This window comes from Acinonyx jubatus, chromosome D3 (genome assembly GCF_027475565.1).
Source record: "Acinonyx jubatus isolate Ajub_Pintada_27869175 chromosome D3, VMU_Ajub_asm_v1.0, whole genome shotgun sequence".
Taxonomy (NCBI): Eukaryota; Metazoa; Chordata; class Mammalia; order Carnivora; family Felidae; genus Acinonyx; species Acinonyx jubatus.
Genome location: NC_069392.1, coordinates 18,290,145 through 18,303,856, shown reverse-complemented (window position 1 = coordinate 18,303,856; position 13,712 = coordinate 18,290,145).

Below are 13,712 nucleotides of genomic sequence, written 5' to 3'. Positions count from 1 at the left end.
GCATTTTGCGAAGCGCATCTGTGGAGGATGTTGACGGTAATAATAACGCAATAACAGCAACGACCTGTCATTGAGGCTGACAAAGCAAGGGCTCTGAGCCTTTAGCCCCAGGGGATTTCAGCTCCACCGTTGACTCTGCCGCCTTTATGATGATTCTGTGAGCTGGTGCAGGGACAGAAAGTCTGGTCTAGGGGACAGCTCGCGCCCCCTCCGCTCCCCACCAGCCGGCAGCCTGCACGGGCCAGGGGCCCAATCCCCGGCAGAGCCCTGCCTTGGATGGGCGGAGCGAAGCCACGGCCCCCTCCGGGCCAGGCCTCTGACCACGCCCACTTTGTGGACCCCTCCCTCTGCTGCCATTTCCGAGAGAGAGAGAATGCAAGTGGGGGAGGGACAGAGAGAGAGGGAGAGAGACTCCCAAGCAGGCCCCACGCCATCAGTTCGAGGAGCCCCACGTGGGGCTCAAACTCAGGAACCCATTTAACTTGGGCTTTTAAAATCCAGCCATCGGGGCACCTGGCCGTCTGTCAGTAGAGCATGTGACTCTTGATCTCGGGGTTGTGAGTTTGAGCCCCATAGTGGGCATAGAGATTACTTTAGAAAAGGGCGTCTAGGTGGCTCTGTTGGTTAAATGTCTAATTCTTAATTTTGGTTCAGGTCATGATCTCACAGTTTGTGAGCTCGAGCCCCCCATCGGGCTCAGCACTGACAGTGCAGAGCCTGCTTGGGATTCTCTCTCTCTCTCTCTCTCTCTCTCTGCCCCTCTTCCGCTCATGCATTTTTCTGTCAAAATAAATAGGTAAACTTAAAAAAAAAGATTACTCCGAAAAATCTGGCTGTCACAATGGAATCACAGGTGAGACCTAGTGACACAGCTGGCCCCATTGGCTGGAAAATCGGCCAAGGCATCTCTGCAGAGAGGAGCACCCACTCAGCACCCCCAGGACAGGCAGACCCCGAATAGGTGCGCGGGAGCTGACTGACAGTCCCCATGCTGGGAAGGGAGATGCGGCAGTGGGACACGGGCCCTCCCAAGCTCTGCTAGGGCAGGACCTGCCCTGGATGGTGACCGTCACTGCTGTCTCCTTCCAGGAGACCCGGCCTCCAAGGGGGCCGGTGTCCCATGCGTGCCCCTACGCGATCCCCATGGAGGATCAGGGAGAGGCAGAAACTCCATCTGCAAAGCTCAGGCCATGTGCCCTGTGCCTCACAAGCCCTGAAGGGTCAGATGTCATTCCCATTTCACAGAGGAGGAAACTAAGTCACTATATCATGCATCCTTTTGGAAAAGTTGCCGCGTGTCTGCTCTGTGCCTGGGGCTATCCCGGGCACTGGGGCCACATCGGGGGACAAGACAGAGTCTCAGCTCTCGGGGAACTCACACCCACAAACAGGGACTGGCTTTTGGTCGCATGTCATCCGCAACCAGGAGGAGGCAGGACCAGGCTGCGAGTAGGTTGAGGGAAGGGACTTAATCTGACAGATTGCAGGCCGGTTCTATGACCTCAGCAAGTGATTTCACTTCCCAAGGCCTCAGTGTCCCCAGTGACACTGAGTGACACCTCCCCTACCCAGGGCAATGGAGTCAGGGCTCTTCTCGCTCCATCCCTGCTGGCAGGAGCCGCAGCATTTACAGCTGACACGGCATTTCTGGACCCTTCGCCCACCTGGGGAAGGAGAATGGCTCCCAGTGAGGCTTCTCCCTCCGGCCTTGTCATTTCATGCAGCCTCCGCCAGCTCCGGGAGGTGCCGTCATGGTCCCTGTTTGGCAGGTGGGGAGGCCAAGGCTCCGAGATGGAGTGACCTGCCCAGAGGCCACAGCAGGTAGCGCAGAACTGCTCTGCTCTCCACCCCCTCACCCAGCCCTTCCCCCCGGGAGAGCCGCCAAAACGCCATCGGCAAACCCACGCACATGACCCGGCAACTCCGATCCTCGTCATCAAGGAGTGAAAGCCCACGACCATACCAAGGCTCGACGTGAGTATTCATAGCAGCATTATTCATAACAGCCCCAAAGGGGTACGACCCTCAGGGGTCCCACCTGAGGAACAGCCATACAGTGGACCATTATGCAGCCTTAACAAGGAGGGAGGCACGAACGCGTGCCGCACGGATGGACCTTGAGAACGTTGTGCCGAGTAAGAGACGACTTAGTGTATGATTTACAGGCTGATGCCCAGAATAGGCAAATTCAAGAAACAGAAAGATTAGTGGCTGCCAGGGGCTGTGTGTGTGTGTGTGTGTGTGTGTGCTTATGAGGAGGTGTTTCCTTTTAGGAGAAATGATGAAATGTTTTAAAATCGTGGTACCGGTTCCAAAACCTGGATACCCTTCAGATGTGTGAGCTATATCTCACTGAAGCTGTTGTAAGAAACAAAACCCAATATGTGCCGGTGTGTGGACCCCTGTCCAGAGTCCCTGTGATTCCCCGGCTGCATTGTCAGGGGAGAGCCCAGGCCTTCAGATTCCCCTTCCAACCTGGGCAGGGGTCCGCCTAGCACAGCCCAGGAAGTAACACAGGGACCCAATACCGGAGACCAATCCTGAACCTGGTCCTCCACGCAAAACTCATTCCATGTTCCAGGCCCTGTACTGGAGTGGGGGACTCTGTGGGGGCCAAGGGACATGCCCTACCTCCCAGAAGCCGACAGACAGACAGAGGGGCGGTGGGAGGAGGGTGGGGCTGACCAGTAGGCAGAAGGGACATTGCTATCATCAGGGCCAGCATGGAGAGGAGGGGTCCCTAACTCAGCTCTGGCCCAGGACGGTCTCCCAAAGAACCAATGTGTAGACAGAGGCCCAAAGAAGTGAAAAAGATAGAGCAACTCGGGAGTGGAAAAGTATTCCAGGCAGAGGGAACAGCAGATGTGAAAGCCTAGAGGCTCCAGAGAGTGTGGCCTGTTCAGAAGAAAGGGAGGGATGGAGGGAGGGACACAGGGGGTGACCCCTGGATCCATAAGAAGGGAGTTGAGGGGTTGAGATGGAGAAGCCACAGGCCCACAGGGCTGACCCTGGGCTCTGGGGATCCCCATCCCAGAGGCAGAGCCACCTCCCCTGCCCTGTTGGCCCTTCTTGGGCTGGAGTGCCTGAGGACACCCCCCCCCCACCACCACCACCGAGGGAGGGTGTCTAGGCCGGCACAGCCAGGGGCCCCTGACCTGTGTACACGCCTCTAGGTCCCCCTCCCAGCTGTCCCTCCTGTGCCCCATGAGCATTAATCACAGCAGACGGAAAAGCAAGACTAAATTTTAATGAGACATCGCTGGGATGTCTTAAGCTGCATTTAAAAGCCCCTAAGCTTCCCTCGACAGGGGGACCCGCGTTAGGCAGGGTAAATATTTACGGCTCCACCTGAAAAGCCGGGCCCATTTTTCATGCAGGATTTTAACAATATAGATCACGCTGCGAGTGAGACATAGAGGAAAATGAAACCATAGGCGGCCGCAGCGCCAGCGCCCTGAATTATGGATCCGAACCTGTCCCTAACTTCTTGTTTTTAATTAAAAAGCCCTTTTCGGTAATTCCATTAAGAGGCAGCAGTGGTTCAAGACTCTCCACCCCCACCCCCACCCTGCCCTGACCCCTGCTCGTTCTCTTTAAATTATGAAATGTCCCAAGGGCTCCTTCCGGTTCAGGGGCTGGAGGACCAAGGTTAGGGGAGTGTCAGGATTCAGGAGGCCGAAGGTCAGGCCCAGCAGGGGCTCTGGGGCCTGAGCCCCTCCCTGCCATCTGCTTCTCCCCTGCCCCACACCTCAGCCAGACTCTTACCGTGCATCTGACTGCGTGCTGGGAGCTTCCCTCCCCGTCATTTCTCTCGGTCCCCACGACGGCAGCGTGAGGTCAGGATGCGATGCCTTGTGCAGTAGAGGAAGCTGAGTCTCAGAGAGGGGAAGGGATGGGCCTAAAGTCACACAGCGAGTACGCGGTGCAGCTGGAACTCAGACCCAGAGCCACCTGCCTTGGCCCGCTGGTAGCACAGCACACGTTAATTCGATAAAGGATGTCTGAGCACCTGTCCTCTCAGGGGACCTAGGCCAGAGCTGGGGATTCAGAGCTGAGAGATGAACGTTGCTTGCCCTTGAGGAGTATGCAGTACCCTCCCTGCTGCTTACCTTGCCTCCTCCTGGAAGCCTTTCCTGACTACCTCGGGCATCACTCTTCCACCTGCTACCCAGACCCCAGCCTCATATTCATCCACCCACCTGTCCTTCCTTCGACTCATCTATTCTCCCACCCAGCCATCCATTCATCCCGCCATCCACCCTCCACCCATTCACTCAGCTACTCACCTATTCATCTATCCATCTTTCCACTCATCTACTGCCTCGTCCATCCTTCCTTCCTTCCTCCCATTCCCCTCCATCCTTCCTTCCATCCATCCATCCACACGTCTATCCCTCTATCCATCCATCCACTCACCCACTCATTTACCCATCTACCCATCCACCTACTCATTTACCCATCCTTCCACCCACCAGGTATCCAGCATCCATCCATCATGAAAAGGAACGAACACATCTCAGGCCACCACTATGTATCACCCTTTGTGTCTCCTTCATCTGATTCTCATAGCACCTCTGCCAAGTAAAGTCTATCGTCTTCATTTTACAGATGGAGAAACTGAGGGTCTGGGATGTTTATGTTGCTTGTCCAAAGGCAAGGCAATGGAGAGTTATCTGCTTTTAGGCATGGTGACAAAGTGCGGGCCAGGAAAGAGAGGTCTAGCCAAATCGCATCATGTGGGTGGGCTCCCCGTTTCCCCTCTCCCACCACCACATGAGAGCCCCCCTTCCTCTCTTCCCTTGCTCCTAGGTGGGGCACTGGCTACCATGGCCATCCCTTGTCCTCAGAGTGGTGCAGGGAGAGGCAGAGCCCCCAGCACAGGGCGCCCATTGTGCCCCTCCCAGGAGCACAGGCTCCCCATTGTCTGGAGGAAGCTGCAGGTGGGCTCCAGGCTGCTCCTGAAGCCCAGTGTCTATCATCTGGCTTTAATTGTCACCATTGTGCAGCCACAGCGGCCCTTTGTCTCTGACAGAGCCTCTCCCTTTGCCTGCCCAACCTTCCCCCACCCCGCTGCAGCGATTTGCACTTAGGGTGGGAGGGAGAGACGGAACAGGGGGTGGGAGAGAGCACTGGCTTGGAAGTCCAGAGACCCCAAAACATCACATCCCCTCTCCGAGAGGGACTCGGTTTCCTCCATCTGTAAAATGGATGGTAATTCCTGCCGTGCCTCATCCATATTGGAAGCAACGGCAGGGGGATGTAGGGGTAACTAACTCTGTTAATCTCTTGCCGTGTGGCCTTGGGCGAGGCATTTGCCCTCTCCCAATCTGCTTCTACCTCAGGGAAGGGAGAACAAAGAAGACCTCGGTGTGAACAGAGAGAGCCTGCTCCTAGGAGGTACAGCACACAAATGCTGGCCCCAGGCGTGTGCTGAGCCCAAATTGTCCTCTCCTTCGCCACCGGAGGCAGTGGACACTGAAGAGCTCTGTGCCCTGCCATGCATTCTGCTGTTTCTGCTGCATTTCCAAGCCGTAAAGTCCTTTCTTAGGCCATCTCGCGTCTCAGCACAGAGAAGTTAAGCAACGTATGTGAAGTCACACAGCGAGAGGCTCACAGCTCCTGTCCCCAGCGCCTTCTCCCCCCCCCCCCCCCAACCCGGCACAGGAGGCTTCGGCCATGCTGTGGACTGGAGGCTGGGCAGCAGGTCTGTGGCCAAGGCCGGTCTGATGGGGGCACATACTCCTGGCCTGATCGGATGCAATCCCCTGGTGCCTGCGACAGGCTCCACTTATCAGAGCAGATCCGGAAGTGGAGGGGTGGAGGGTCCCGGAAGCCCCACAGAGGCACCAGACTTAGAAATGGCCACGCCGGGGTCTAGCCCGGGACGAAGGGCCCCACTGCTGCTGCCCCTGAGGACAAAGGGGTGTTGCTGAGACACGTCCCCCTGTGTGGAGGGGTGACAAGGCGACCTGGAGTCAGCCCTGCCCAGCGGCAGGCACCCTGGTCTGTGTGGCCTCCGTGGCCGCTCGGAGTTTGGGCGTGGGGCTGGGTGGCTGGGCAGAGTGGCTGGGGCTGCAGAGGTGGGTCCATCTGTCACTGAGCTCTGCCAGCACCCAGTGCCCAGCGTGGATTCTTGAGCCTGAGGATGCACGGTCGCAGCCCCTCCCAGGGGACAGCACCGCCTGGACACAACAAGGTCACCCAACAGTGTCATGAGACACAGATGGATGGGTGTCGCACAGACACGCGCAGGTCACCCAGATGGTGTCACGAGATGCAGGTAGATGGTGCCACACAGCCACGTCCTACAGTCACGGATAAACAGTACAACTGGAACCGTGTCATCCTCGTAGATTCAGTGCCTATGGCCTCCCCCGCATGATTCCCCAGGCACAGTATCATACACAGCGGGGGACATACCCCCTTCGTCACACGGGGCACATGTGGCCACGACCACCCACGTGCCTTCACATTCTCCCTCACACAGCCTGTCCGGAGCCGAGAGGCCAGGACCTCTCAGAGGAATGCAGTCCTGGGTTTGAATCCTGGCCCCAACCCTCCTTCTGTGTGTCCCCCTTTCCGGCCTGGGTCTCTGTCTCCTCCTCTGGAAAAGGGAGAGGGAACACCACCCACCAGGTTACTGTAAAGCCTGAGCGGAAAAAAAAAAGTGCACAGGGTCCAGCAGAGGGCTGGCATACAGCAGGTGCTTAATAAAGGTGTGCAGAAAGCAGAGCCTCGGGTGAGGCACGCGAGCCTCTGGTTGTCCGTGGCAGGCTCTGGACGTGAAGTCCACTGCATAGTCTCTGGGGGCCTGAAGCCCCTCAGGATCTCAGGGACTGGCCTCAGGCCGGGAGTGGCAGGGAGGGAGGGGGGGAGAGGCTGGTCCACCCACCCACTCACCCACTTTGAGCAAGGCCGAAGTGTGCCATGCGCTCTTAGGGGCCCGACCACGCCCATTCCCACAAGGGGAGGAGTCTATGGGCCAAGGGGATGTGCCCACGGGAAGCCTGTGCCGCCACTGACCCCACACAAGAATCCAGGACCCCGGTTCCAAGGCTTGGAGGGCCTCTTCTCACGGTTCATCTGAGGTCCCTCCTCCCAAGACAAAGCCGACACCAATGTGGGCACCCTCAGGCCCGAGGGGCAGTCAAGGTATGGCCACTTGAGGGGGGTCGGGATGGTTCCAGGTTGCCTGAGAGGCTGGTGTCTAGATGTGTGTGAACAATGGCCTTCCAGGCCTGGATGCAGCCCGAGTTGGGAAGAGAAGCCTGGGGGGCTGGTGCTGGGGCCCCATTTACACCCTCATCTGGACCCCAGTGAGTGTCACAGGCAGGTCTGGTGGGGGCCTGCGCCCAGGACTGGACACGGCCACCCTCAAACACTCTGTCTCCCAAAGACAGCAAGAAGCTCGTCTATCAGGGGCAACCTCCCGCAGCCAACAAGTGACATTCCAGGCCTGGGACTCTGTCTAACCTCAAGTCCCATCAGGCTCATGGCTTCCCAGTCCTGCCATGGGATCCCCCACCCCCACCCACGTGACCAGGGATACCAAGCCAGAGAGCCCTGGAGCCTGCTGGTCAACCCAAACCTGGGTGCACAGCGGATGTGAGTCCAGAGTTGGTCCAGGAGCCCTGTGCCATTGCTGGACGGAACGGACGACTCCACCCGGCCCAGGGCTCAAGCTCATACAATCAGGGTCACCAGGAACCCTGCGACGCTCAGAAATTCCAACAGGCCTGGGTTCAAATCCCGACTCCACCTGAATGTGTGGCATCCAGAAATCTAAAATGAGCCTCTCTGAGTCTCGGTTCTATTGGAAACTGGAGATAAAACCCGCCTCCCAGGGCTGTGGTTGGGATCAAACGTAACCATGGCTTTGATTTCTGTCTGTACCCAAAGCCTACACAGACGTCCTTGGCCAGTCCCGGGGAAGCGTTTGTTGAATGAATGATTTTGAAAGACAGTCGGACAAGTGGGATGGAAGGAAGCCCTAGATCTCTGCCCAGCCCCCAGCTCCGGAACCCCTCCCTCTGCACAGCTGCAGCCCCTTCCTGGGGTGGGGTTCGGGGGGGGGGAACCCCTGCCCCCACTCAGAGCCCCTCCCCAAGCCACAGGAGGCCCAGACACATGTTCGGAGGGGGCATTATCTGTGCTCAGTTGACTGTAAACGTTTAAGCGGAATTGACTGTGTACTCAGCCACTTTCAAACACAACTAATCTTCATCGGGGCGACGGGAAGTGAAATATGTTATTGTCGGCAGCAGTAAATTACCCGTGCCAGAGCCGGCTCGTGAGGCATTACGGGCCGTGGCCGGCGCACTCCTTCACCCTGCCGCCACCCGCCCGCAATCCATTACCACAAACGGCCCTGGTCACCTCCTCCCCTGCCCCAGGGATGTGGGGCCAGCTGCCGGCCACCCGGGCCCGGCTCCCACCCGCCCCGGGCAGCAGGATGGAAAATGGTCAGTGGGGCTCCCAGATGCCCGGACAGGAGCCGTGGGAAGACCCACGCCCAGCAGATTCTTGGAAGTTGGCGACCCGAATGGGAGACCTGGGCCCAGACAGGGAAAGGCATGGGGTCCCAAGGCCTCTTAGGCCTCGGTTTCTGCATCTGTGAAATGGGGATTCGTTTCCAGTTGTCCGTGTTTGCGAACCTCTTTAGAGAGTCTGGCTGAACGGAAGATTAACAGCTGGATTCTCACATCTGCTTCCGCATACTCAATCTGCCGCAGCACGTTGTTCTGGTTGACGTAGACGAAGAACACGAGGCCTCACGCAGACACACAGCTCAGAAAACGGCAGCGTTCCGACCTCTCTCTCAGATCATTATGAGCGTTCTTTCTTTGGTACGGAAACAAAACTCCCTGCGAGGTCGGGTGTAATGTGGTACCTGGAAAAACATCCCTTAACTTGCACACTCTGAGAAAGTAAAACCCATCGGTCTCTTCCGCACTTCGAACAGAACTTTGGCTCATCTTGTGACATTACGTATCAGCCATTGGGAAAATAGTGGTCGGCTTGAGTTGCGCAGCCCTGCCAAACGTTGGCATATTTCGCCATACAGTACCAGAGAGAGAGAGAGAGAGAGAGAGAGAGAGAGAGAGAGAGAAGTCACGTTCTTTTCAGGGAAGACTTCAAGTAGGAAGCCGTCAAGCCCACGGTGGCAGATACAAGTTCTCCAAAACCCTAATTTTTGCTTGAAAGTCTAATTTTATCCTGAGCAACAAATCGGTTGACAGGCAACTTTATTCGTGTTTGAGAAAATATCTGCCACATACCGTTTGTCCGTTGGTCATCACTCCACGTGAAAATGGCGTTCCGTGAAGAAAGAGGCCGGTGCCGCTCGAGACTCCGACAGTCACACAGTGTTTTTCTGGAGCAACCCATGGTAGGGCGGAGGGCTTCCTGGCCATCCTTCCTTTTCTGTCACGAGGCATATTTAAAGGATGCGAATTCAGGGGGCGCCTGGGTGGCTCAGTCGGTTGAGCGTCCGACTTCAGCTCGGGTCATGATCTGGCAGTTTTTGAGTTCGAGCCCCCGCACTGGGCTCCCTACTGTCAGCACAGAGCTGGCTTCGGCTTCGGGTCCTCTGTCCCCCTTTCTCTCTCTGCCCCTCCCCCGCTTGCGCTTTCTCAAAAAGAAACATTTAAAAAAATGAGTAAATAAAAGATGTGCACTTGAAGGTTGAGATTTTTGTAAAAAAAAAAATAAATTTTACTTTTCATTAGGAGCATGCCTAACTGAAAGAGGCTTTTTAACTTTTAACCGAGAGAGTATTTGGGGTAAAGAAAGCAATGATCTCCATTATAGTTTTATGGTTTGGTGCCCATGGCCATGACATTGAGGCCAGCAGTGTATCCACCTATTACTTTTACGGCATCAGTGCAAACACTAACACAGTGAAAGAGGCTCATAATGTCTTAGTATGATTATGAATGTGGTTTTGGTCTCAGGGGTAGCCTGAGAGGGTCTTGGGGACCCCCAGAGGTCTGTGGAGCACTTTGAGAATCACTGATTCAGGATGATCAGCCCCAGGGCTGCCAAGGGTTCTGGAAGACGCGGCTGAAAAGACCTCCGTGAAATGCCCTACCTCATCAGGTACCAGCATCCTTTGCCCATCCTCTGGGGCCTCCTCCCCATTCTGGGGGCAGGTGTCCCCGGTCCCATGCCCAGCTCCTCCCTCAACCCCAATTCTGAGATTGCTAATGAAAACCTGTTGGCTCTTTCAAAACCCTCTTCAAAGTCAAGGTCTTTCTGATGCCTTTCTGAATACAAGCCCTCGGAGATCATATGTCCCTCCTCTGACTCAGTATCTCCCTCCCAGCCTCACCTTGTTCCCTGCATGCTGCCTCAGACAGACATGGTCAGCCCCTGAAAGACCCAGGTGATGCTTGGGGTGCCTGGGTGGCTCAGTCAGGTAAGGGTCCAACTTTGGCTCAGGTCATGATCTCATGATTTGTGGGTCCGAGCCCCCACGTCGGGCTCTGTGCTGACAGCTCAGAGCCTGGAGCCTGCTTTGGATTCTATGTCTCCCTCTCTCTGACCTTCTCTCTCTCTCAAAAATAAATAAACATTAGAAGACCCAGGTCGATCCAAAGGAATGATCTGGAAAGTGGGGCTCGGCCAATGGCTGGGGCTGATTAGTGACACTGGCTAACAGTGGTCAGCAGGCCAGAGGGCTCTGGGAGATCCTGCTATGAATCCCAGAACATTAGGCACACCCCCAGGAGCTGAGCACCAGGCACCAGCACCCTCGGGGCGGGGGGATGGGCCAGGCCTGGACAAGAGGAAAGAGTTATACGTTCTTCAAGGACCGACCTGGACAAAACTGTGACCTTAATGAATATTACATTTACGGTCCTTCTTGCTGGGTGACCTTTGACAAATCACTTAATCTCTCTGGATTAAGTTTCCTCATCTATCAAATGAAAAGTTTGGGCCAGTTCCTAAAGACTCCTTACAACTCCCAAATTTTCCAGGTCAATGATATTCATGGGCTAAGAGCCCATGATGTTGATATTTCAGCTTTGAAGGAGAGGGCATTCACGGTTTTTGGGCCACTGGCATTCGAACGTAGCATGATGTTGACATTCAAATGTTGTGTAACATCACCCAGTGCGACTGCCATCAGTTTCTAATGCTAACGTATGAAAAGGCCCATTATGCTGACATCGAACACTCTATAACATCGGGGTCAAGTGCGAGCTTTGTACTGGTCATGCCAAAGCCCTGGGGTCCATAAAGTGTCCCTTCGTGGAACTTTCCTCTCCAGGAGCCTGGATCCCCATGGCAGCCCCAGAGAGGGGCTTGGGGAGACTTCATCTGTCCCCATCCCCCAGAGTCTATCCACTCTCTTACCCGAAGGACTGATGTTGCCTCAGCATAAGGCAAATGCAACTTGAACACAATCCCTGGGACTGCTCTTCTAACTGGGTTCTGCTTCCTCCCCAAATCCGTTGCCGTAGCCCCAGTTCTTTTTTTTTTTTTTTAACGTTTATTCATTTTTGAGAGACAGAGAGAGTGTGAGCAGGGGAGGGGCAGAGAGAGAGGGAGACACAGAATCCCAAGCAGGCTCCGGGCTCCGAGCTGTCAGCACAGAGCCCGATGTGGGGCTTGAACCCACGGACCCTGAGATCATGACCTGAGCTGAAGTCGGATGCTTAATCGACTGAGCCACCCAGGCACCTCACTGTAGCTCCAGTTCTGCACGATTTCCCTGCTTACCACTTTCCAACCAGGGCTTTGCCGGCTAGAACCTACTGGTGGAAGGGGGTGGGCATGAAGGAGAAATCAAGGCTGGCGGGGGGGGGGGGGGAACCCACAAGGGGCCCTGGGAGGAATGTCCTGGGACTGTGGCCCAGCCCCTTTCTCCGCCCCCTTGTCCTGAGCGGTGGAGGCCAGGGCTCCGGGCCGGGGACTTTGTCACCACGGTGATACCAGCTCCACCTGCTCAGACCTCTGAGAGACAAAGCCCCCCATTGGCTTTGCCTCCCCTGCCTTTCCGAAAGAAAGAAAGAAAGAAAGAAAGAAAGAAAGAAAGAAAAGAAAAGAAATTCCTGCAAGTTGAACAATCCTTGTGCTGGATTTGGGAGATGTTATTCCGAGTGACAGACAAGGGCAATTATCTGCAATCCGCCAGCAGTTTTAGCCTAATTTCATTACTGCTGTGCAATCCTCCCTGAGCTGCTAGTCTATCAATGTCTCGCAGAACGGATTAGCGGGCACTTTCTTCATCTTCAAATGAATTTTAGCTGTCATGCCCTTGATGAATACAGCGGGGACAGGCGGCTGACCCGGACTGGGGAGTGGCCAGGGGGCGGCAGGCAGGCGGCCTCCGGGCCTGGAAGGAGGTGAGGCAGTGGGGGACAGACCAGTGAGGGGAGGCACAGGGAGGGGAAGGCACCTGAATGAGGCATCCAGCCCACCGGGGACCTTCCGTGCCCAGGATTTAGGGCTGCCCAGGCCCATCTCCCGGGGCTTTGCACACTGTGCCTGCCATCCGGGGACAGCCTCCCAGCTCCCGGGCTGAGAATACAAGAGGGGGCTCTTTCCTCGATGCGCACGGCTGACCCCCCATCCTGCAGCCCTCTGGGTCACCCTGACACAGCACCCAGGCTCCAGAAACTTCCGCTTGAAGTCAGCCTCCCTGAGACACCGTGGACCTCACAAGAGCAGAGTCCAGCATGGTCTTGTCACTACTGTGTCCCCAGAGCCGAGCTCATAGGAGATGCTCTGTCAGTCTTCATTGCAGAACAAATGATTCTCAGTTTCTCCGCAGCTTGGGTCGGGGCCTGGCGTGGGCCTGGCACATGGCAGGAGCCCAGGCGCTATTAGACGAACGCGTGAAGCCACGGAGGCTGATTGGAAAGAGGGCGGAGAGAGGGAGGAAGGCAATGGGGGTCCAGAGCTCCTCCTGTACGTCGAGCATCTCGCTCTGTGCTTTGACTTGGCTGACGTGGCCTCTCCAACGTCACAGAGGTGTCAGTTGGGAACTGGTGAACCCAGGCCTGTCCGGCCATCCTCTCCAACTCCCAGGGAGCACTGTTTTGGGAGCACTAAATGTGGCGTGAGATTCTTATGGACAGGGGGAGGCCCCATGGAGAGAGGGGGGAGCCCTGGGGAGAGGGCACATGGGACCCTGTGTTAGCCACATGGGGTGAAGACCATGCCGGCTTAGGACTCCCTCGTCTCTACTCCCACCCAGAAGCCTTCTCCACCTCCCCTCCAAAAGCTTTCCAAATTCCCGGGACGGGGGCTATGGTGGACTCTCCCCTTTTCCACCCGTCCCCGCGTTCTTCCCCGTGCCCTCGATAGCTGACCTCCACAGGCTTCCCCCCCGCCCCCACCCCCGCCTCTGGCTTCCAGGAGGGATCATCCCCTGCGAGGCTGGGAGGGGCGGAAAAAGGGAGGTTGGGGACACTCCTGCCCTGACTCATTGGCAGAGGCTGTGTCCCTTGGAGCCCACGGCTCCCACCTGGTGGCACTCCCTCTGTGGTTCCCCAACTACTGGGCTATTGTAGCTCCATTTCTGTCCCTTCAGATCTAAGGGTCCCTGCTGTTCCCCGGCCCTGAGGATCTGCACCTTTCTCCTCAGAACTCCCCTTCCGGAGCTCTCCTCACCTGTGCCCTCCGAGCGGCTCGCTGGGTCCTGCCGGGATGCTCACGGATGCAGGACGAGTGGAGATCTGGTCCATGGTGACAGCGGCCTCCAT